Raw genomic sequence first — 27608 nt, 5'->3', positions numbered from 1 at the left:
TAATTTTTGGCTAATTTGGAACGAAGCGATCCAGTGAGATCTTATAGGAGTTATCTGCCTTTACCAAATACATTTGTCGTTATGTTTTTGTAACACATGAACCGTAAGCCGTATACAAAAATTTGACCAAAATGCTAGTCGCGACATGATATAAGTGGAAAGTTTTTGTCGAAATGGGACGCGTCCTTGTTTTAGGGGTTCCATGCCAATGAAACGGTAAAATGAACAAAATGAACTAATTATAGCTTTAAACTTTGCAGCTATCATGATGTATACATGCATCTTATTGTGATTTATCAACCAAGGTCCACCATGCTCCACTCCTACCCCCACCCCCCTTTTCTTTGTTTCTTTCTTTTTGGAGGAATCCCATTTCGCCTTGAAGTTCAGTCCTGTACATTTTACTGTAAAAATGCAATCTTTCTTATAAACAAACTTCTTAAATAGAAATTCATCCCTGCAAAAATCTGCTCCAATTCATGTGTTTTCTGAACTTAATCGATGAACGATTTGTTAATATACTAAAATAACAGCATTATGTTTGTGTGAATGCATTTAACATCAATAGTAAACCTGTAAAATATAAAATGAATCAAGAAAAAAAGTTCCCGTTAGTTGCGATCCGCTTGATTGAGAAAAAAATTCAATGACGTAGAAATTGCTCCTAAATTCGTAAATATTACTGAATTCCTACAATCAAATTTCTAAACATGCATTAAAATACAATTCTGTGCTCCCGTAAACATGTGTACGTAAGATGCATGCATGATCCGTCGTCAATTACCTGTAAATAATAAAACCAATAGTGATCGTGTTTCTCCGATCAATACACATGTGCTCTGTTCAACGGTCTCCCCTGAAAAGAAATTAAAATTAACTCCAGACATATATATTTGAGCGTCACTTGACTTCAAAACACCCTCGCGCGCGCGGACCAAAATTAGAATAAAACATTCCATATCCAAATATAGAAAGTGAAACTTCCAAGACAAAATGTTACTCAGTGTTTTCCTACATGTTCAAATAAAATGCACACACAACATGTCAAAGAAACCATGAAGTACGAGTTCCAATAGAAAATAAAGTAAATTTAAAAAAAAAGAAGATGCAAGGACTTTTATTCATTAGGATATCTTGAGGCTGTCCGTTTGGGAGTGCAGGATGTATAAGTACGCAGCTACGTCGTTGGTCAGAATATCGACTTTAAGTCCTAGGCCTCGCTAAGAGAGAGAGAGTGTCATGCAGACTTTCTTTCAATCTTAAAAATTGTTGTGGAAAGACCTTCAATTGTTCTCTGAACAATTGGTTTTTAATTGTATTTTTTTTTCATACACTGTCGCTGTCTTTGTTGTTTTTGTACAAGCAGCAAGCTATTCGACAAATCCACGTTTGTGATCAAATTGTCGTTTTTTTGAAAAAATAATGATACTGTGTTAAATGATATTTGAATGAAGTATCAGTTTGCGCACTATTTTACTAGAGTGAACATATTTTTTCTTACATGTTTGTAAAGACTTAGTATATCATAATTTTGAAAATAAGGTATGTATTATACATTATGGTATAATTAGCGTGTAAAAGATTAGGATGTATGGCTTTACATTTGTACAAAGTTAATCAGATTAGAATTGTTAGAACAAAAGGTTTGTGTCACAGATAAATTTGGATAGTATCGTATTTCCTCTTCCTTGGTTCGATTTTCTAAGTATCTCCTTCCGAAAAAAATATTTATTTCTATTATAGTTATTTCACAGAAATCAACTGACAAATTTACTTCGTTCGGAAGTGCACTAAAAATACGCATATACTTATTTGGACATTCGTTGTGGATTGCCCTTGACTGATTAAAGATAAAAACGTTTCAGGTTTTTTCTTTAATGGCGAAATGCGGTCACTTGGGTTAGTTATTTCGAGGTCAATCAAAAAATGTCTTTCTTTCAAATGCCAAAATTATTTTAGTGTAGAATAAAGAGATAATGGTTGACAAGATTCACCCCTGGTGTCTATTTTTCAAAATTATATGTTTGAAATAGACTGTTTACACAAAATATTGGTCTCATGAAATTCCCTTTTTTATTATGTTTTGACGATTACACCAATTAACATCAATGGACGTACAAAAGGGAAGTGAACTTTAGTTTTTAAAATTGAAAGGTTTATTTCATTTGACCCTACTTATTTGCTTTGTCTGCATCTTTCTACATATAATATGTAACAAACTCAAGTGTTATAGCGTAAAGTATGATCCCAAGGCTTGATAGAAGAGGAGTGACATGGTCCGGAAGGGTGCATAGATGGTAGAAAGGTCGATTTGGGTCCTTACACAATGGGCCTGAAAAACTTTCACCATCATGGCAACAATGAAACTTTTTATTGTTTTTGTACTTTCCGGGAGTTTTCGCTCAACATCATAAAGGAGCATTTGATTTCCTGCAAATTTATATCTGAGAAGCATATTCTTCTTTTTTTGAGTGAGTGTAGGAATTTTTTTTTTTTTTCACTTGGCGGGGTCTGGTTTTTTTTCTCATGCACATATATGAACAATATCTTTGTTCTTCATCCACTCAACTTTTAATCCCAAATGCACATTGCTGTATATCCAATTAATGTGGGTTTATTGTTTTGTACAGAAATGAAGCTTTAATTTTGTTCATGTTTGTCATGTCAAGGACTTTTGTAGCTTGCTATGCGGTTTGGGTTTTGCTTATTGTTGAATGTCTTACAATATCTTCTTATTTCTATATGCAGTTATGTCTGTAAGACTAAAAGGATTTACTACGAAATGTTTTTGGACGAATAAGAATGACCGTAATGTCGATTAATGAGCTGTCGGACAGGATGGAAGACCCATTAAACACGTGTACAAAATTTATTAAACAAATGATAGAACGGATGCATGGTTTTGTAAAGCAATTGATTATTCTACTGATATAGTGAGAAAAAAATATAAATGTATATTCCTAACACACTGGGGCCACGGTGGCCGAGTGGTCTAAGAAGTCGCCCTACTGTATCACTAGCCTGTCAACACTGAGGTTGTGAGTTCGAATCCCGCACATGGCAGTTGTGCTCGACTCCAATCTTAATTGACTAGGATTGTGAGTTCTAGCACTCCGGCTTCCTCCGCCAATAAAAACTGACCGCCACGAAATAGCACAATAGTGCTGGATGTGGCGTTAAACACCAATCAATCAATCAATCAATCTTAGCACAAACATTACCATAACATATTTTATCTTACCTCCTGTACATTTCTAGGAGTATCATTGGTTAAAAGCGACCACGTGGATACCGTGTTTATGTTAGTAGGCATGGTTTATTTTAATACACTGCTAGTAATGACGTTGAAGAAAAATCTCAATGAAACGTTTCGACCAAACAACAGATGAAGAAATTGATGATGAACGACTGAAAATAAATGCAGAAAACACATTAAAGCTAACAAGTTGTATATTGCTGCCATTTGTTTTTGTATATACCAATGGAAGTAGGTTCTTTGAAGACTTGATCACTTTGATAGGCCACTAGTCTTAATGCCACATGTTGAAAAAGTCGATAAGATTAATTCGTTGCACAGTGTGCTAGTGACCTAATACGATATATATGGGGTCGGTAAATTCCATATGGGGATTCGAGCTTCGCTCTCGAATCCCCATATGGAATCTACTGACCCCATATATTTGTATTAGATCACTAGCACACTGTGTAACTAATAGTATTGATAAAAAAAATCTAAGATGTTCGATTCATATGTTATCAATGATCATACAAATCCATTCCTATGTTATTATGCGGATTTTTCGTATCTAGGGAACACTATACATATATTTATTTCATGTTAAATATACATAAGCCATACTTAAGTTATATGTTTTAGCATTGTGTATAAGTTTCATAACATTAGGATGAGGCAAAATAAAGTTAAAGAACGGAAACCAATTTAGGGACGTACGCACGTACGTATGGACGCACGGATGTACAGACTGACAAGGGTAACACTTAATGCCCCTCCGCTGCGTATTTCGAAATTATACAGGAACAAGATTTTTTTTTGACTCGGTTTTGTATTTTTGTACCATCAGGATTACTACATCTAGAACAAGGAAATCAATTTAAAAGCATGCGGTCAAAATTTGCTCGACGCGGAAAGGAAGCAACAGCTTAATTTGGATTTAAATTGAAATACATTATATAATTTACACAACTTTACGTTACTTTTTTCCAATATAAACATTCTAGCGGTTTATTTTTGTTTCTTTCTTATTCTGGTTTATAATTTATTCGTTCATTTTTAAATTTTGTTTTTCATTCGCAACATCTTTACAAAGACCAAACTGTAACTTCGAGATTAAAATCGACAATGAAAGCGCTGTTTGTTTTCTTTTTTCTGTTTTAATTTAACTCAGTTATTTTGTGTCATGAATTGATATTGATGTCATCTCGTATGTTTTTAAATATGAAGAAAAAGGGATCCGGTAATTGATTATACGTCAATGAGATACGAACAAACGACAAAAATTAATAACGGGCAACATACATTCTACAACAATAGAATACATAACATAAAAGTAACTTTTGTAAGTAAAAGACATAGATTCGTGAGAAACAAGAATGATATATCGATGAGTACTGCAGTTTAGTTTATGACTATAACTGTCTTTAGTCAAAGCGACAAAAAGGATCAAACACACGTGTAACGGTTTCCCCTGTACATAAAAGCATTATACAAACAGAAAAGTCTTTTATTTACTTAGATATTACTATATAATAGATATATACATACATAGAGGCAAGTGAGTTATGTAGTACTTGAATATCTAAGGCAAACTAATCATATGAGTCTTCTATATGGCTGAATGATTCAAACGATGATCCATGCAAAAATATCCAGTCTAAAGGAAGTAAACCATTTTTTACATTGTCCGGAGCTATTTTCTCAAACACATATTATGCATTGAATAAATGGTAGGTTACTCTTAAATGATTACAACGTGGGAGGGTTTTTTTTTCTCGTAAGATATTTTGTAAAATAACCCCACCCCATCAACTTAAAGTTTTTTACAATGGAAATCGAAATGTGTAAATGTGTTATTCGATTATTTAATGATATTAGCTCTGAACATTTATTACAAATTTAAAACAAATTCCTTTGCAGTTTGGTGAAAAGAAAGTTTCATTTTATGTATCGAAATGTGTAACAAATAATTATTTAAATCCCCACTGGAAGGCCTCTGACAGAAAAAAAATAGACCGTTCTTAGCATTAAAAGAGTTAATGAACGTCATGAAACTGTTAATACTTTTTATAAGAGTTAAATTGTAGATAAAGATTGATTGGCGTTTGCTTTACACCGCATCCACGCAGAAAGGCTATATCGTGACGACCTATGCGATAAAAGAGTATATAAGTAACACTTACAGTCTTGAACTCGAGTCCTCTGAAAAATATTTCGATCGAGTAAGTTCATATCACTACTATGTCTTTATTAATAAACAAAGTAAGATAAATATGGTAAAGGGATTTTGTTTTGGTGGTGGTGGTGGAAGTTTTTTTGTGGGGATGAGGGGAAATCGGTTTGTGTTTTTCACATGTTAATTTTTGTTTATATTTCATTCCCGAGATAAGTTATTTCTTCAGAACACGAACGGATTTGATCTAAGTCTCATTTGAAGTCGGTTGATCAATAGTAAATATCACAGCACATTTTGTCATCAGAAAACAATGATTGGATATGTAAAAGATTACATTGTAAGGTAACGGTTTTCCCAAATTCAAGTGCTTTTAAAATACTTAGAGTGAACACTTATAAGACCTCCGGTTTGATTCAATACAATTTCAGTTAACAAAAGTATGGCGCAGATATCACAAAGTTGGCTTCAAGGAATAATATTTCTTTCGTCTTAACATTTTTGGTTATGCGGGTGAGTACAACAGCACTTTTTGCTTTGTAATTTTTTTAATATTTATTTTCTATTTGACAAAATCATAGTTTGTAATTTACTTCACCGTATTTAACTAGTTGTTCACAATAGACCTTTTAAACAGTTAAATAATTTCATGTTAGAGTAAACTTGAATATTCTTAATTTGATGTTAAAGTCCCATTTGTAACCGGTTGCCAAAGTCAGAGTTGTTACATGCAACGCAAAACCTACTTTTCCTGCTTTGTATTATTATCCTTTAATTTCCAAGAATAGTAAATTAGCGATGAAGGAAACTTTTAAAAAATTTTGATATGACCTTGGCATGTTGAACTGACCTTAAAGAAAGAAAGATGATCTTTTCATTTTTATTTACTAGAATGATTGATGAAAATCCTAAAATAAATACACATTTGTATAGAATACAGGTTAAACTGACAAAAAGTTTTTTTAGGTTGTCTTTATGTCTTTTTCCCTCCAAAGCCAGTCAGTCTATTTTAGATTTTCGTTAAAATAGACATTTTCAAAATGCTATAAAATAATTAAAGGGTCACTGAATTTGTGTATGGTTCTGACATAACACTCGTTGCCCAATTCCCGAAACATTCTATAATTATTCAATTTTACTTTTGTAACGGCACTTGTTTATTTAAACCTACTTACACACACTCACGACACCACACACACATTAACGATTCAAATTTAAAGCAATAATTCAAACATTTAGCTTTTTTTATCAAATGTGCGGTTTTTTTTATCGTTGTCTTCCATGTACTGTTCAAAATTGCATCCGCGTGTTTGTTTATTTTTCTGTCGGGTTTGATGAGGAACATTTTATGAAAATTGATTAACGTTAATACAAAGACAAAAATTAAATTCTATATTGGTGCAATTTATCGGGTATGCTTAAGACATCGTTTTGATTTTAACCTAAATATACTGACAACATTGTATTGTACAATTTAGTATTGCTTATTCTTTAAAGTTTTTGTATTTGTACTTTGGTTGTCTCAATACTATTATTTTTAGTTAAGTGTTTTTCTAGAACAGCGTTTTATTGTATTTTGTTATATATAAACCGTTTGTTTATCAACGTTTTCGTAAGACAGCCTGCAGCCATGTCGGTATAGTAGGTCAACTGGACAGAGACGTAAAATCGACCTGTAAGTCATCATTATTCACAGTGATTTGGGTACCACTATTCAGCTTCATATCTTCAGGCATTAAAAATTGTTCTGAAAGGTACAATTTTCATGACAATTTATTAATCTAAGATTATAATTCCCTCAAAATTGATCAACCGGAACGAAATGAAAACTTAATCTACTACAAGTCAGCATCATCGAATAATGTATAATCAAAGTACTGAAGTACTGAACATCGGATGACCGCAAGTTCTTGTGGATGGTCACAAGCACTTGTCTCAGAAAAAAATCACATCTCTATACCTGAAAGTTAGGTTAATGTACAGAGATATATATTTTTCTGAGACAAGTTCGTGCGTGGATGATGAATATATGACAGGGAATTCAACCTCACCGTAATAACTATTATATTGTAGCGATACAAATCAATATACTCTGCTTTGTTGTTATATATTATATTAATATTTGTATATAACAGTTACATGTATATATAATTTTCATCCATTTGTATATCATTCTATTCTACTATTCTAATAATAGTGCAGTGCAAGTGCATGGTGGACACTCTTCTGTAATAATTCGATTTTTCTAAAAGATAGAATTTGAGTAGGCATTCATATTTTCCCGCAAAACGTTCTTGTGATATTCTTCCGCATGCGTTAACACAACTTTTCTGTACCTGTGCATAGATATGAATGATTTTTTACTTATATATATATTTCTAACGACAAAACATTTTCATATTATTAATTTATGTTCTAAAAAAATATTTTTATAATTATTCATTGAGAAATGAATTTATTACAAACGATAAGGAATGTTATTTTGCACTCGATAATGTCCGCGTATTTATAGATCGGTAACCAGTCAAAAACGAAAGTTACGTAAGTAGAAATCTCTGTGGCAACAATACATCGGAATGCCCTCAGATCATCGCGATGTAAAAAAGCAGATGCAGAATGTTCGAACGAGTACAAGTGTCTTGATATTTTCATAATCCAACGCCCTTTATTCCGCTAAAAGTCGGTCAACTGGAGCGAGATGCTAAGTCAGATCGATTCAGCGTAAGGACAACAATCATAATGGACTGAAAGTGATTTTGTAATTAACGGCAATAATTTTCTCACTTACATCCCTCCAAAAACAATAAGCAACTATATGTTGTTTGAATTAGTATCAATATGTCACATGCAACTTTATAACAACACTTGTCATATAAGTATCTCAATTTATCCCTTGGGATACTGTTTTATTCATCAGAATGTATGCGTAGAATGCAGATGCTTGCCATTTTTTAAGTGATTGACAATTATGGTATTCTAATTTAGAAAATTCGATAAAAAGGCATGCCTTATAAAGCATTCTTTCGAATAATATTTTGATATACTGAAAGACAAAATCACCTTTGAGGGGCCTCGGTGGCCGAGTGGTACAAGTAGTCGAAGTACTGTATCACTAGCCTGTCAACACTGAGGTTGTGAGTTCGAATTCCGCATGTCGCAGATGCGCTCGACTCCAATCTAAATTGACTAGGATTGTCAGTTTTCCTACCAATGGTCGGTGGGTTTCTCCGGGCACTCCGATTTCCTCCACCAATAAAAACTGACCGCCACAAAATAACACAATAGTGCTGAACGTGGCGTTAAACACCAACCAATCAATCAATCAAAATCACCTTGTAGATTATAGACATTGAATTATTACGTATTGACTGGAGAAGATGATTGAACTTTGAAAAAAAATTCGCTCAAAGGGGAAAGGTTTTTTCATCTGGTGATACAATATATTACATTTTACAATGTCATAGGCTATTATAATACCAAAATCAAAACCCAAATTTTTGAGTTTGTGAAGGTTGAATCTGTTGGATTTTGCTATATCGATTCTTACATTATTACGTACTTCCTGCTACGTATTGCCCGTTATTTATTGAGGACGGTCGTACATAGTGGCTGCTGCGTATTATCCGTTATTTATTGAGGACGGTCGTACATAATGGCTAATATGTGTTAATTTCGTCGAATTCTATTCACATTGACCATGCACATACCTTTTTCAAACTCAAATAATTTACAGGAACATATAATATGTAACAAGAAAACTAAAATCCTTAGGAAGCAATGCTGTCATACTAATTAAAATTTTGTGCACTGGGTCATCACTGAGTCATCACATAGTAAAGTATTGTATTGAATGACAATGCAATTCAAGTATTAAAGTAAGGATTTTTACAAATGAAGTTATGAAGACAACCGTCTCTTGGTCAGAAGTTTTTTTATATAGCTAGTATGTTTGTAAATGATATTTTATTCCAATATATAGAAAACTGTGACATTGAAAAACGCTTACATACGTTAACCTTTAAAGTGACCTAATTTTTTTCACACATACAATATGTTCTTTCATGGTCTAATACATCACATTATTACAATTTATTTTAGATTTCTTGATAAAAAAAATCCCTTCTATTGCACATAATTTAAGTTGAAAGAATGAAAATTCTCTACAATAAGTGATGGCATGGTTTAGGTTATGTCCGTTATGGTTCAGTACTGCGTTTCTTTGATTATAGTAATTAATGGAAGTTAGTGATGAAAATAATACAAAAGTCATTCATATAAGTTAAATAATTGACAAATGACAACCTGTGATGTTGCTGTCATCCTTATATTATATCTTTATACTTTGTAGACATTTTTGCAAGAGACAAAAACAATACCAGTATGACGCTAGTTCTTGTCATATTAGTGGTTCCGGGTATGTATCCTGATATTTTACCATAATGAATTGATATGAATAAACTATACGCTCAATATGCTGATACGTGAACAGACGGCGAGTATCACTGACGAGATTCTTGACAAGGGACTGGCATATTTTCGTGTGGTTGGTTTTAACAGTTTTCAATGCTTCACATTTTATTTCTGTCAACTAAAAAACTAAAGATTTGGTATTAGTAGAAACTCACAGTTAACAGTAGATTATTGTTTACGTCAGTATTTGGAAGGGTTCATAACGAACAAAGTATGATTATAGAAAGGGAATGACTATCACATATGTAAAAATGACGTAATTGCCAAGACAAAGACAAGAAACATATGTTTGATCATTTTCAACAAATGTTTAATACCATTGTGACTGTTCATTCTAGAGAATACACTGCATTTCTTCAGAATTTTTAGCGCAATTAGTTTTATAATCACGACGGTCGCGCATTAATGACGACAAAAGCTGTAAAAATAAGAAGATGTTGTATAATTGCCAATGGCGTTCCAAATTCTAAGCCAGCTGGTAACTTTGACAATCTTTTCAAAGTGATAGTTTCACCTTTATAACAAGATATTTTTATATGTATCACCGTTTGTTTTATGAAGTTTTGTCAATGTTGAACTTAAATATTTAATCTGGCATAGAATTTAAGAATAACGAATAACGATATCAATTTGATTGCACAATATGCTAATGTCGACAATTAATGTCTCTTTAGGGATGCTCTAGGCCAAAATATTTGAAATTCCAAAATCAATACAAACGTTGAAGAGTGAATAAAACCAAAAAAGACCAAAAGTAAAGCCAAACCCAAACAAGGAATAAGAGCTATGCATGAGGCAGATAATCAGGTCTTTAATTCATAGTCTTTGTCTGTTTTTCTACACCTGTTTGAACATTTGACATCAGACGAAAATATACAGAGGCGTATACAAGTGGATGTGTACCATCTACTTGTTTATCTTTAAAACAATCAATTATTCATAGGCAAAGCACCTATTTGACAAAATGAAACGGTGACTCCGATCCACAAATTGCTAACTAAAATAGCAGTACTGACACATATTACCACCCTCAACGATTTCATCTATAAAGGTGGTAATATAAGAATGGACCCTTGATACAAATCACGAAGACAAAAAATAGTTCAATTATGGCAACAGTACTTAATTTATCTACCGTGGATTGCAATAGCCGACAGAAAAATTGAAAACTCTGAAACTCGCAAAACTTTATAAAAATAATTGCAGATGAAAGCAATATCCCAATTGAAGATATTTTCAATGAAACGAGCCCGCAGTTTTGTTGTGCTTTGATGCCGTATTGACATGTCTATAGAACAAGCATGTTCTAATCTGGTAAAAGAATAAAATAATCGCATGTAAACTGATAACTAGATATAAGAAGATGTGGTATGAGTGCCAATGAGACAACTCTCCATTCAAGTCACAATTTGTAAAAGTAAACCATTATAAGTAAAAGTACGGCCTTCAACACGGAGCCTTGGCTCACACCGAACAGCAAGTTATAAAGGGCCCAAAAAATGACTAGTGTAAAACCATTCAAACAGGAAAACCAACGGCCTAATCTTTATAAAAAAACGAGAAACACTTATGAACCACATCAACAAACGACAACCACTGAACATCAGGTTCCTGACTCAGGATAGGTGCAAACAAATGCAGCGGGTTTAAACGTTTTAATAGGCGCCAACCTTCACCCTACCTGAAACAATTGTGTACCCTACCTGAAACAATAGTGTAACATCACAGCATAGAAAGACACACTATAAAATACAAACTAACATATTACAATATTCAAATTTATGCAGGTGTTCAATTTCAAGAAGTTACAGAGAGGTCTATTGCTGCAATGGATGGAAAGGATATACTTGCGACGTTCGTAAGTTTAATATGCATGTATTTATTTCGTATTTAGTGAAATTCTGAATTATTTATGTATATTACAATGTACTAAAGGGTTGGTCTAAGCAAATGAAACATCTAAATGTTTGTTCATAGAGGAATAATACTAGTTATACATTTGCATTGGCCTTTAGGGTTTTTTATTCGAGCGTCACTGGATGAATCATTTGTAGACGAAACGCGCATCTGGCGTTCAAAATTATAAGCCTGGTATCTGTAATGAGTTTTGATTTACAAGGGGTGTGCAGGAATATAAATGGTGTCCGTAAAAAAAATATTGCATAAGCCAAACTCCAATACAAGTTTTTATTGACTTCATACATTTATTATATTTATCATATATTTAGCTGTTATTTGTTCTGTCTTAATATACTCTATGAATTTCTTCAAAAAGTATATGCTATTGGTGCAAACATTGTTTTATTGATATTAACATATAAGGGTGTCACCGGATTCATTTTTGGCTTTCTAATTCATTTAGTTTTGAGTGATGTTTTAAAAAAAAACATGTAACATTACGATTTTGCAGTGTGGCGTTGTCACAATGTTACGCTTATTTTGTCATTTTAACTTTTTCCACTATATATAACGAGATAAATGGATTTCTACTGGCAAACACGATAGTATGACCGCCTAATATTTTCATATCATTAAAACTGAAACATTCATACAAATAGAATATAATGTTTAAACAAAATTCTGAGTATGGAAATTCGAAATTGCAATTTAAAGAAAAACTGCATTTTGACATCGTTTTTTTTTTCAACAAATTTTACGTACATTTTGTACTTTTATAGATACTTTTCATAACGTTTTACACGCCTGTATTGCCTGTATCCCTGACGGTATGAATACTAAAAATACATATTTTTAGATATTCAGATGGAGTTTTACCAAGTTTCATATGCATACAAACTTTAATAGCAATAGTAAATATCGCTCAATTACGTATACTTTGGCTTGATTGTCGAGATTTTTTTTTTATGAGTATACATTGCAAATGTTTTATTTTCTCTTGTCTCAGTTTTAAAGGATCACTTCCTTCCCCAAAACGTCAAATTTTCGTGAATTCAAATCTCACTGATATTTGACATATGTTAGCAAAAATGCAAACATTTCAACAAATTCGGTCATCAGCGCTCAAGCTCTGAACACAGAAAGTATTTTCGTGGGAGTGTCAAACAACACTGTACTGAAATAGCTTGATGATAGGAATTTGCTCTGGATATTTAAATACTTGTTTATTTTAGTTGTAAAGGGGATGTTTTAAGAAGGGTCAATATTCCATAGAAAGAATATCGTGAGCCTAAATCCGTTACTTGGAAACACCCCTTAAAAATACTTATGGGTTCAGTTGATGATTATGCCAGACAATGGGCTAAACGCGAAAAAAACAAGAGGTGGATACTCTTTCCGTATGTGTTAAGGGACTAGGAGGTTTCTGATACAAATTAGAATTAAAAATATTAATGGGTCTATGAACACTTGTACTACACCCATTTTCAAAGACTTATATATTGGTAGGCACCTGTGCCTCCTTGACAAAAATATATGCTATCCCCGCAGATAAAGCCTATAACAGCATCGTTTAAGTGTGTAAATTATATTACATAAAGTGATTGATAACGGAATTAGGTATTGACAATACAATACAACTTGGAAACTCAACATACACTGCCACCACACTTACAAAAATAGAAACCCTAAGCAGGCATAGGTCTGTTCTGTCTTCCTTTGGAATTTGTACCAAAGATGAAGAAATAGGTCTTCCATCACTGTACTGGATACCAAAATTACGCAAGTGACCTAAAGAACAACGGTTGGGTCTACCAAGAGCTCCAAGAAACCTCTTTCCAAACTATTAACATCAATGTTCTCAGCAATCAAAGTCGGACTTCAGAGTTACTGTGCAACTACCTACGCTAGGGGCGGTGTGAATCAGATGTGGTAAACTAAAAAATTCCAAGGTTCTGTTATTTTACAAACAATCTAACTATCATTCATATTGCAACGATATAACACTATTTGACTTCTCTACCCTTTACACTAGTATTCCCCATTATATACTGAAAGATAGATTGGTAGAATTAGTCTAGCTTTGTTTTAATAAAAGAATTGCTAACGTAGATACATACAACTTATTTTAGGAAGGGATACATTATACTTTGTGAGAGAAAAAAAACCCACTCTCATTCAAATACAAAAAAATATCATGAGCTGATATCATCAAGATGCTTAATTTTTCATAGACAACATATGTTTTACGTTTAAGTAGCTAGCATTACACGCACCCTTTCACTTCCCGTTTCGCTATATATATTATGATCTTTCACTAAATAATTCAAAGTTTGGTAAATGTTGAACCTATTTATCTCATCAAGCTTGAAATATCACAGATACACATATCCTCATAATTGTATCTTGAGTAAAATCTAGAAATTGCTAATGAGGGTTAGCTTAGATATCGTTTTTACAATAGTGAACCCTCCATTCCTATGTACCAAAATCCAAGTGGCATCTGTATATGTAGTATATCTATCCCAGTTGAAACGATAATCCAGAGCCGGCGTTTCCTATGATGATTTCGTAGAAATAGGGTTGTTGCTTTCGATGAAGCTAGGGATCCAATCCCATCAAGCGTTTATGGACGCCATCACGAGTTGTTTGACTGTCATGGAATATCTGAGTTATTTATATATGACCACGGATATGTTCCAATTGTCGAAACCACAATCCCGTTCTATTTTCCTCGATTGTGACATCAACAAATGAGACTTAATCATAGAATATTTACTATACATGATGAAACATAAAGGATGCTACAAGAGGAGCAGAATCTGCCTTCCATTCTGGAGCACCTGAGATTACTTCCAGTTTTTGTTCAAGATCGTGTTGCTAAGTCTCCGGTTTTCTATTTAGAATTATGTTAACTTGTTTTTCTTTTCGTCGTCTTTTGACATGTCATTGTCAGTTTCACTTGTACTAATGAGTTTTGAATGTTCCAGTGGTATTTTACGCCACTGTTTTATACACATTTGAGGTCCATATTGTTAAATTTCTAGTTTTCTGTGTAGTATTTTATCATAGTTGTTTTGTAGATTTTCTTTTTGGCCATGGTGTTGTCTGTTTTTATTCTGATTGATTTTCGATTGGCCCCTTGATATCCTTAATTCTGATTGATTTTCAATTGACCCCTTGATATCCCCTCTCTCTCTCTCTCTCTCTCTCTCTCTCTCTCTCTCTATCTCTCTCTCTCTCTCTCTCTCTTATGCGACAAAATGAGAGGCGCTTATAAGTGTATCCCTAGAACATTTAGCCGTCGGTCTACAAACTCATCGGCAGTCGTAATCCACTAGTGCAACTAATGGAGGGCGTTTATAAATTCAAAATCAAACAAATTTAGGTAGATGATATAAAAGGTATAATGAACAAGTATTGGGATCAGAACAACTCAAGAGTTAATCAAAATATATATGTCTATTTCTTCTTTCAATTTTTTACTTGTCACAAATACATCGGTGTTATGTATCATATGGGAAAGAAAGTTAAATGATTTAATTGCATGGATTAGAACGTGCCATGGCTAATAATCAGATTGGATATTTTTATTTATTTGTTTTTTTTTCTTCTGTGTGTGTATTTGTTTTTTCTCTCTGTGTGTGTGTGTGTGTTCCTTTTTTTTTTTTTACAGATCCTCCTATTCTTCAATTAGCCTGATTGCATTTTAGTTCAACTTGTAAGCGTTCTCTCTTTTACAGTTCTTGGTGGTTTGGGATAAGATGTTTATATGAAAGATGTATATCTTCAAAAACCCACAATTGAATTTAAATACATAAGCAGTTTATATACCACGATCCAATTTTTTTTTTAAATTTGAATTAAGTGAAAAGCGGTAATAATATAAATATCATACCTTTAGAAATAAACAGACAGCTTCGAAACATTATGCTTAGATAACCGTTGCATTAAGATATTGATATTGCCTTTTTTATGTTTTAATGTGTTATATTTCAGCTATTTGTTATCCTGGCTGTCAAAATAGTGAGATCTGCCTTGGACCTAATAAATGTGGCTGTTCAAACAGAACTGTAGAAGGAGTCTGTTCTGGTCGTAAGCTAACATTTTATTCAATTTATTATTGGTCATTTATTGTTAATATAGTAAAGCAACAGTAGTTTACTAAAGTTCTAACTTTGTAAAACGATTAAGAAGAGACAATTCAAGGTAACAAACAAAAACTGAGGGAATCGTATGAACTCCAAAAGGATCAACAGGGTTAAAAGTGTTTTAATAAGTTTGATATGATTGCACTATAGCAAATTGAAACCTAAGAAAATATAAGATTACAGGAAAACAACATTTACAATTATTTCAATGTTCTCCATAGTGGACAAACTAGACAATTTGTCAAGAGGTTAACAAAAATTATGCTTACACGTGCAAATAGTACTAATGGAAAAAGTCAATGAAAATAGTCTATGAGGACAGGACAAAATTGTTATTTTAGCCAATAAATGTCGTTTTAATATTTTTACCATGAGATTATCCATTCACATTTTTTGTATTTACATTGTATACTACATTATAGTACTACAAGACAACGAATTGGTTGTAGTGTATGTAAAATTTTTCACTTTTAAAAAGTTTTAAACCATTCAGGTTGTTTCAGAGTTCTCAACCAACGTGTGGTTCATCATATAAGCAATCAAAATGCTGCATCAATATCCATGTCTAGCAAAATCATTCATTGCTTCTTTTTTGTTATCTTGTCATTGTTGATTAATTGTGGGATATTTTTCGTAACCTCCAGCGATAAGTATTACATGCACTAAATTCGTTGTTGTTACAGCAGACAAAGCTTAAGCCTCACACAATACTGTCTTTATATGCAAAAATAGTTATTTGGAATATCACACTAATGAATTTGGAATTCACAGCAAAATTTGGAATCCCACACATACCCCTAAATCATTTTCGAGAGAGATTTTAGAAAAAAACATAAATCCGCCCTTCTCTCCTTTGTTGGTAACATACAAGATCGATGAAATTCTCAGATCTTTATACTGGATACCTTTACTTCGCAACATACTTTTAAAGAACGATACAACGCCGGTCGCCAAGATGTTTGACTAAACATCTTTTAAAGTTCTTACCACCACTTCAATGATTGCTTCCATCTCGTGTATCCCAGGAATAGTAAGAATACTACTTCGTGTATTGATCTTTTTTCCTCGATATTTACACAGAAGGACGACTTCAACCTAAAATCTGTGAGAAAAGTGATAATTTCAACTTTCCAATTGTTAACTTTCCATTTCCAAACAGTAATACACTCTTCTCCGTCGTTTGGCGTTTTAATATCTGAGTTAATACATTACGGTCGTGTATGTTCACACTATGCGGACTTCGTCAACAAGGGTGTGCTTCATAAACAAATACTACTCACTAGTGACATGTGTTCGCCATCTTAGATCTTTAGATACCAGTTAATTAGTCTGATCTGTCATATTACCGATTGTGTCTTATTTCCGATTGTGACATTTGACCGAGTGGGGATTCGCATGTTGGGGGACGTATGTACAGCAGGAGACGTGTATCCTGTCGGCGCACCGGTCTTACTCCTTTTGCAGTTCGTGCGATTCCCCAAGTTATTTTTTGTTACCTTGATTTGCCTCTCAATTGATTTGCGAGATTTGAACATCGTAAACCACTTTCGTCTTAATTTAGCAAAGCAACATAATAACAAACTGTAATATCAGTTGGAAATTGATTGACTCATCCGATCGGCACGAAGAACACATTACAACAAATATAAAGACAAAAGCCACACGGTACCGATCTGAGAGTAGTTGCAGTTACGGAAAGCTAGTTCAAAGCCAATTACAACTTTCAAATAGATTATGTTTTCCAAGCCATTAGTATCAATCATGATACTTCCAGCGTACTACGCAAAAAGTCGTCCTAAACAGTCTGAGAAAAGAATGACCTAGTGCGATGCCAAAATATAAGTACATTGTATCGGCATGATGTAGGACCATATATTCCATTACTGTATAGCAATATATATTTTAATTCATCAAACAAAGGATCGATGTTGTATCGATAATAAAAACAATATTCAAATATCTCACTACGGTGTTAAATTGGTAACAAATAAGAAGAGGTATATTTTAAAGATTTTTGAGTTTACATGTATTTATCTAAATTTACGGGCACTATAAACAACACCATCGTAAAATTAGAAACGAATTTACGTTTGTAATAAGAATTCTAAAGGTACAGCCAAAATTCGAAATTAATCCTTATATCTTTGAAAGAATGTAGTAAAAAAATTTAAGTAACTTGTTGAAACGAATTCTCTAAAATTAATATACCAGATATTCATAGATAACGTTTATCGAAATCTAAAATCATCACGTAAGATACGAATATAGCTAAAGAGTATTGAAATATGCACACCGTAAAAGTATCCAACGGAACATCATCGTCCAAAAAATAACAAAATAACAGTAGAGTACAAAAACTCGTCTCTGTTATCGTACATTTTGGTAAAGAATTTCCCGTGTCAATCTGCAATATCCAAAACTAAAAAAAGACAATTTTTGCTGTTTATTTTAAAATTATTTCTAAGTTAGTTCCCCAAGATAGATTTGCAGTATAATAAGATAATTCTTGATTTTGTAAAGGACAAATAGTATTAAGAATATGACAGTTGTTATTTAATTTATTAATTTAATGGAATTGCGACGAATCTTTGCTAAACTTAGCTATAAACTATGATTCATATAATAGTCTTGTTTTACGGGGGTTCCATAAAGTCTAGGGTTCTTTGACATCACTTTATTATACAAGTAAACATAGGGAAAATAACCCTGCAATAATAATAGCATAGAATTATCACATTTATCAATATCACAGTCTTATTAAAGTCTTATACTAGAATCATACAAATATTATACTGTTGTAAATAACAATGTTACAAGATCGGATGAAATATTCTATTCCATATACAATAAACTATACTGAGTATCAAGAATGCAGTGACATTCATAATATGCAACAAACTTGCAATTATATTTCTAAATACAAATACATATATCTGATAAGTCGTATCAAATAGCATATCATTATAATCAACCAAGCGTATTATAAACAGGTCGAATGTATCTTACTCCATACAAAGGTTATTAACTGTTCACTATAGTATTCTAGCTATTAAGTTCGTATGCACTACTGTAATGTTTAATATCTATTATCGAACTCAAGTTAACTGACATTTTTGTACAATATAATATGACCCTTACCAATCTGTGGAACCAGGTTATATATCTAACATTTACAGTACAACCAGTATGTTACAGGAACATCATAATCTATGTGTCCTGAAAATAATACACAATAGTAAATACTAGGATCTAGGAAAATAATGATCCCTTTTACAAAATACAACATATTAAAGACTGATATAATAAAATCAAGCTATTACACAAAATAACCATTTATGGCAATATTAACGCAATTGTCAATGTGACGTCATAGATCCATAACTGAAAGGTCAAGGTCACTTTCAAAATCATTCGTAAAACTCCCTTTCTACATCCAAACTACAGATTCAAATCATATATTCTCAGATTAATACATAAACTATCTTACTCCTATCATATCTAAGGTCTATGGGCATACTTACCTATAAACGGGCAGAATTGTACAGCATGCACTGCATACGCCTTTCATACACCACAAAGAACATAAAATCTACTTACCAGATATTAAGAATGTAATTTCCAATAACTACAGTGATTCAAAAGTATGGAAACTTCAGTGAGTACTAACGAGCGATAAATAGAATGTCTTTAAATAAGTTTCATCACTATATACGGTTTAAATAAGAAGTAAATATTAAATATGAATGTCTCCAATTTTCAAGAATTAACCACCATTACTTCTTTTCCAAAATCTGAGGTGTGTCCTGAATGACCAATAAGAACTGACCATAAAGGTAAACAAGGTATGACAATTAATTTACTAATGATTTGGACAGGTAGATACAATTACAATTTTGCTCAATGAAGTATGACTGACTAGAACTTTCATACAATTTAAAGCGCGAAGAGATAATAAACTATAAATCAAAAGATCAAATGATCAGAGTGAATGAATAAAGTATAATATCCGGCATGTAATAAAATGTAAAATACTAATTAATGAAATATGTAAAAATATACTCTGTCACATTCATAACAATACATGATCAAGTTTTCAAATAAAGAGACGCAATTGCTGCCCATAGGAATACCTACCTCCAGTTGATAACGTTTATTGCCGAAACTTATATTGAGAACATTCACAGCCTCAATCAACTCATCACAGTTCCAGTAAATATATCTAGCATATCTACCTTTTTCACTACAGAAGAAGGCTTTATATGAGTTGCAGCAAAAAAATCTACAATCAGATTTTTCAAAGAACTGTTTAATTAAATAAGAAAACTTCAGTTTGAAAAGATTGTATGGTAGTGTGTTAAAGACAATAGAAAAGTCCTTATTATCAAAAAAATTGAAACGACAATCAAAAGCAATTTTTCTAAATCATCCATAAAATTACTTCAAAAATAATGTATTCCATTATTTTTGATATGCTGTATTTCAAAAGTTAAATAACAAGATCTTTCATTGGAGAACTAGTATATTCTTTGGGGTGTATATCTACGCTTTCTCTGTTGTAATAACTTAATATCTTAACTTTCGTCAATAGTGAAATTTTAGAATTGTACCAGCTCTTATTGCACATTACTATTCTTTTGGGATGCGTGTCTATGCAGTCTCTGTTGTAAATACCTGACCTTCGTCAACTTTCAAATTTTAGAAATTTACAAGTGTTGATCGAATTTTAATTTGTATAACGGTAAAGATTGTTTTAGTTTAACCAGTATAAAAAAATATGCTCTTTGGTCGGTTTGTTGTCTCTTTGACACATTCCCCATTTCATTTCTCAATTTTATGATTCATTTTACATCATCATCATCATTCTGATGAAGGATATATGTAATCCGAAATATTTATAGATACTTATATTTATTATTTCCTTTTTTTAAACTAGGTGTTGTTTTATACGCTCTTTAGGCATATATATAATTTATTTATTGTGTACAGATATCGTGATAGTCTAAAGATTTGAGCAAAGGTACTAATATAAGATGATAATATACGAAGATGATGTTATAAAATCGTGTTGACAAATATTTTGGCTGAACAAATAGCATTCGACAGTCTCAATAATTTTTACAATACTAGTTGTTTGTGTAAAATAGTTCACTAATACAGGTAAGTTTTGGTCTATTGATTTAATCCCAAATCTGGAACCTCATCAAATAAAACATAACTCAATATTCTATAAACATTCCTGCGTATATATACATCCCAAATTGTCAGAAATGCTGTAGTATGTATAAATGTATGTAAAATAATAGAAGAGCCCCTCTATAAAACTGCTAGTACTTCTTGTTGATGTCGTTTGGATGAAGTACATTTAGTTCCTTTATCCAGAAGCTTTCCCCAGCCTGTCGCTGGGCATCACTCCAGTCATGTTCTGTTCAATCACTAGGATTTTCATGCGGTTAAAGTCATCCAGTTTGTGATCCGACAAATCTATAGATCTAACATTGAAGGGCTAAATTTGAGACGAAGTATATGTAAATTATGGTGTTAGCCCTGTATAACTACAGGTTATCCGATGGAGAACGTCTGTGGTAAAGTTGTCACGTTTAGACGTATATATAATACAAATTTATGTTTGAAAAAGAAAGTGTTGATTAATTACTATTTTTCAACAGATGAGTGTTTTCCTCTTTGTCAACACGGCGGGGATTGTTTCGGACCAAATAAATGTTCTTGTCGAGCAGGTTATGCAGGGGATTTCTGTGAGGTTAATCGTAAGTATGTTTGTAAAGTTATAAACATTGAAGTATTCAGCACAGTGATACCGTTGATAAGCACACTTTGTATTTTTAAGAAATATATTACTAGTTCAAATAATTTTCATTTAACCTCAGCTGACAGAAATTTTGTTTAAATGTGTTGTTTTCATTATCCAAACAATTTCAGTAATTTAATATCTCACTTGTAAAAACATTGTCTGATTCCCATTGTCTAGCATTCTCAGTTAGTAGGCATTAAAACTATATCATACACATCATTATTGTGGAGAGGCCACGTAAACTAGCGGCCTACAGCTGCAAGCAAAATTTTAATATACACGGAAGACATGGTATGTCGAATCAACGAAATTGGTTTCCGTTAAAGTTCTTATTGATATACGAAAACTAAAATGTATTCTTATTAATCCATTTATCTTCTGTTTATCTGGTACTTCATATGCATAGGCTAAAATACATGAAATATTAAGTTCTGAAAAATAGGTACTAGCTTTAAAAATAATTGAAATAAGGTTGAAATATAATTGAAAACCAATTATTATTTTGGGTGGATATTCCACAAATTATGACTTGTGTTTACATACTAAATGTAGGCGAACAATAATTCGAGGTAAACTAACACATTAGATTCATTTACTGTAGATATGAAGTTCCCATAGAATGTTCATATCACTACAGAAATTGCCATCCAAACAACATGCGATAAAAGCTGTAATTTTTTCAGCATCTGATATTATATTTGTGGTAGACGAATCAGGTAGTGTTGGAGATGACAATTTTCGTGTAACCATGGAGTATCTTGCCAATGCTGTTAAAAGACTTCCTATCAGATACGACTTACTACGTATTGGATTGGCTTTATTCAGTAGCTCTGCTAGAAAAAGCTTTGACCTCGATGATAATCATACAAAAGACAAAATAGCAGACGCTATATTGAAAACATATTTTTGAAAGGACGGAACACAAATTGATCGTGCTATTGGCTTCGCATGTGAAGATATGTTTAAACGCGAGAGTGGAGCACGAACTCATATCCATAATATTTTAGTGTTGTTAACTGATGGACAGTCATCTGAAACAAACAAACCTGGTCTGGCAAAATCTAAAAGCAAAAACGTAACGATAATTGGGATAGGAATCGGGAGCAGCGTTAATGATATTCAACTCAAATCGTTAGTCTCCAAACCGGAATATTACTTTGATACAACCTACGATAACCTGGATACAACTTTGCCAAAACTTTTAAAAACTATAACAGGTAAGTTCTAGCCTAAAAATATTTTTTTTCTTTTTTGCTCATAACGCCTATTAAATGTTTTCGAAAGTTGAACGTTTGCAAAGTATAAACGTTGTCGATTTTGGACAAAACTGCTCGCAAAAAATGTATCGCGGCATGGTGCACCGTAGAATATGGCATTACATATTGTTCTGTTTTTCACATAGACATGCATCATACATCAAGGTCACTTAGTTTCATTATACATTCAATATTCGATTTCAACCAAAACAAGTTTTGAACAATTCTGATAGCTGGTTCAAAGCTTCATAAAGCTCAGGCAAGCACATTTCGACCCTGCTTCCCAGTTATGTGCCGACTTGTATTTTCTTGTTCAAGTACGCGGTCATTCTGTTGGTAGCTAAACCATGCAGGTTTTTTTTTATTGTGTGTTTATTTGACGGTTAGGTTGTACACACGTTGAACTGGTTTATTAAACTGTGATTCCAGTATTTTGAGGAGGTTTTTTTTACCCAAACCGTTTTGCTGTTTTGTCAATGTGATGTTCGTTTATGTTTCTATTTTATTTAACGTCTTTTTTAGGAGTTTGTGGTTTGTGTGGTCTGTTATACTGTCCAATATTTGAGTTCATCTGGACCACAGGGCCAATTTGAGCTATTGCCATCTTTTGATGTCTTTTTCCTGCGTCCGTCGTCCGTTAACTTATACTAAACTATTCCCCTTTTAAACAATCGAGTCCATTGAAACAAAAGTTAGCCACAATCATCATAAAGTATCTATTTTACAAGTTATGTCCGATAAATCCGTCGGTCAACCAACAAGACCTTCGTGGCTAAAAATAAAACATAGGGACATAGATGGAGAAAAAAAATTCCGGGACAAACACGTTTCAAATGTCGATATTAAACTACTATCTATTCTGACAAAAACTGTCAAAGGACTCATTATAGGAGTTATTGCCCTTTGGTTTTGATTTTTAACTATTTTTGCGGTTTTTGGGCTTTATCCTTAAAAGCTATAATAGATAGAAAGAAACTATAATCAGCAAATTTCATCCGCACGACAAGATTTACAAGTATATCAACACAGCAAAAATTGTCAGTATTAGCCTTATTAGAGTTATCGCTCCTTTGAGACTCGACGATGTTGACCAATATTTTGCGGGGTCATTTTTTGTGTGAAAATTATAGTTGGTAGTGAAAAAGTATCACAGAAAAGTGATCAAAAAATCTGATCAATTATTAAGTCTACATGACAAAAAAAGTAAGACAAATCCTTATGCGAGTTATTGCCTTTGAATGACAATTATTACATATTTGGGGTGTTTTTCGATTTTCTAAAAAATAATAATAATTAAAGAGAAACTTGCAATTGCACAAGCTCGCGTTTTTCTCTGACTCTTTATGACGTCTTTAGACTTTATCAATTGGATGTGTACTGATTGATATTTTAGTTTGGGTATACATGGTTTTTTATTAGCCGTGATTGGCTTCGAACTAGTTTTCAGTACTCGGTACTTTGTTTCTTAAGTCTTCTCTTTTTGTAAGTCTTTTGTTTCGTATCGATCTAATGAATCAAGCCTTTTTCAACAGATTTGTATAGCGTGTTCTTGTAGTGTGATGTAACATGAGGTTGTCATTTGTTGCGCTATATTATATTTGGTTTTCGTTGATTGTTTTGTACATAAATCAGGCCGTTAGTATTTTTGAATTGTTTTACATTTGTCATGTCGGGTCTTTGATAGCTTGCAATGTCGAATGGGTTTTGATCATTGTAAAAACATTTGTAGGTTAGGCGAAAGTAGTTAACCGATATCAATTTTTTTTTTAATTGATTAGGAAAAGACAAATAAAGGTAACAAACAAAAACTGAGGGAATCGCATGAACAACAAAAGGAGCTGGACCAGGTTCGTCGACAGGGTAATCGTCTCCTGCTATGCAAGCATGCCGTACAGTGACTTATAGTTGCTAACTTTTACCTTATTTGGTCTCGGGTAGAAAGCTGTTTCATTACACATCTAAATGTTTTTATATTCTTAGGAGTTATTTTCATTAAAAGACGACTTTTACGATTTTTGCATTTGGCTATACATATTTGAAACAGTACTAAATAGAGAGACTCTTTAATTGCAAAAACGACCAGTATGGCTGAAATGGTTAGTCGAGTCGTTATAGGAGTTTTTACCATTACAAGACGCTTCTTGCACATTAATCCAGTGTTGGGCATCAATCTAGAAACTTATAATAGATAGAGAGAAACGTTGGAGTGCAGCATGACAAGATCTCCAATCAAATTCAACATTGTCGAAATCGTTAGTCAACTCCTTAAATGATATTATTGCCCTTCAATGACATCTTATTGCCCTTTAACTACATTTTTTATATGGTTTTAGTTTTTGGTGGACAATATATAATAGAGCGAAACTGTAAACAGACAAATTGATCACCAATATGACATCTACAAATAAGTCGACATGGCCGAAATTATCAGTAACATAAAATCTACAAATAAGTCAAATGATTGAAATTACCCATTTAATCACGTTGTGTACAATTTTTATACTCCCGGTTACGGGACGTATTATGGTATACCGTTGTCCGTCCGTCCGTCGTCAACATTATCGGACAATAACTCGAAAACGCTTTAACCAATTTGCATGAAACATTGGTGAATTGTTTATATCCATTGACGTGAGCTCCCTTTCGATTTTTGTAAATTTTAGATTTTATGTTTCCGAGTTATGTGGTTTTATTCATTAAAAACGGGGGATTTTCCAGTTTTCAGACAATAACTCAAAAACGATTTCACCAATTTGCAAGAAAATTTGGTGACTTGTTTATGTCTATTGATGTGAGCTCCCTTTTGATTTTTGATGAATTTTAGATTTTACGTTTCCGAGTTATGGGGGTTTTATTCATTAAAAAAGAGGGAGTTTTCAGTTTTCGGACAATAACTCTAAAATTCTTTCAGCAGTTTTCATGAAACTTCGGTGAATTGTTTATATCTATTGACGTAAGCTTCCTTTCGAATTTTATAAATTTTTGATTTTACGTTTCCGAGTTATGAGATTTTATTCATAAAAAAGGGGTGATTTTCCAGTTTTCTGACAATAACTCAAAAGTGCTTTGAGCAGTTTTCAGGAACTTTGGTAACTGTTTTATATCTATTAAAATAACCTCCCTTTAGTTTTTTTTTTATAAATTTCTGATATGACATTGAGAAGTTATTGAACTTTATTCTTTGATAAAGCGACGGGCGTATCATGCGCTCATGGCGCAGCTATTTTTTGTTTCATTTTGCCTATATAATAGATCAAGAAGAACTCTGCCTGGCAAAAGTGATCAGTAAGTCAAGATTTTGGCCTGCACAGTTTCCATTCACTCAAATATTCTCGCTGCATTTTATTAATGTTATGCAAAAATGCCAAGTGAACAATACATGCTCCTTGACGCCTCCAGTTAATCCATGTTTTCTTGTTTGTATTGTCCTTCTTGTTTGCGTTGGTATCTTAACACTAAGTTCAGATAAATCATAATATTATAATCTTGTGTTTTTTAAGATTTTTGTCCAACAGGCTGCAAAAATGGCGGAACTTGCATTGCTAGAGGAAAATGTGACTGTCCAGGGGGATATGCAGGAAATCTTTGTGAAACTCAAGGTACTTAGTCAAAATAAAAATGTTTGAGATACCATTTAAACACATGCACATACCCAACAATAAACAAAATGTCCAACTGTGTTTTCACTGTTTGTAAACATTGAAAGCAATCTTTATATATAATTATTCCCTGCTCAATTTCCTGCTCGAAATATTAATAACTTTGATATAGAATTAAGAAAAACATTTAAATATCCACAGCTTTAGCCAAATATCACCCAAAAGCTACAATGTATATCGCTGTTACCTCGCATAAAATTCTGTATCTGTTGAATTCAAATTATAACTCAAGACACATATCAAATATATACGAATTCATATGTTAATGTTTGATATCTTATTATAAATAATTTTAAAACCTTTTTTTAGTGACATGTAGTCCGGAATGCAAGAACAATGGAATATGTTACCAAATGGACAAATGCCGATGTCTTCAGGGTTATGAAGGATATGTTTGTGAGACTCGTAAGTATATGCACCTTTTTCGAAAATTACACAATTAGTCCTGATGATATATTTTCATTTACATCCTTGAATATTTGGTAAAATCGGCTAAAGGAGAATAATAGCTCAAAGATGAAAAGTTATCCATGATAAATTAAAATCTGTGTTTTTCTTTATTAGTTTTTTTCTCTCCGATTAGTCTATTATTTGATCTTTATTCAACTCCCAATTGCATAGCTGACGATGTTTGTAATGTCTGAGATCTTATTGGTGAACAAAATTCAGAAATTCGTGTCATTTCGATTGATCGATAAAAGATTTATATATTTTCCGACCTATGTATTTTCAAGATAGTTTTTTTAGTTACTTTGTTGATTAAGGTTATAAATCATGCATATCTAACGAAGTATATATGAGAAACACACTGAATATTAAATTTTATATCGTTCTATATATTTCTCTTATGTATTTTTCTTACTTTTTACTTTCATTTAAAATTAATCAATATTGACCTTTTAATAATAGCTGGGTGATAAATTAGTTCGTTTGTATCCGACGTCACAGAATTTGTAATA

General features: G+C 32.6%; 1 protein-coding gene and 1 long non-coding RNA gene across 4 annotated transcripts in view; both read left to right on the top strand.

Moving 5' to 3' along the window:
- LOC127730318 (proto-oncogene tyrosine-protein kinase receptor Ret-like) overlaps positions 1-27608 on the top strand; it is a 118987-nt gene that overhangs the window by 68186 nt on the left and 23193 nt on the right. The gene's annotated exons all lie outside the window — the stretch shown is intronic.
- On the top strand, positions 11682-22502 carry LOC127730331 (uncharacterized). Its single transcript, XR_007995045.1, has 4 exons — positions 11682-11736; positions 15774-15869; positions 21592-21690; positions 22418-22502. It is a non-coding gene; the product is annotated as an uncharacterized LOC127730331 (long non-coding RNA).

This window comes from Mytilus californianus, unplaced genomic scaffold (genome assembly GCF_021869535.1).
Source record: "Mytilus californianus isolate M0D057914Y unplaced genomic scaffold, xbMytCali1.0.p SCAF_2, whole genome shotgun sequence".
In the NCBI taxonomy this organism is placed as follows: domain Eukaryota; kingdom Metazoa; phylum Mollusca; class Bivalvia; order Mytilida; family Mytilidae; genus Mytilus; species Mytilus californianus.
This window is presented reverse-complemented; position numbering and strand designations above follow the sequence as displayed.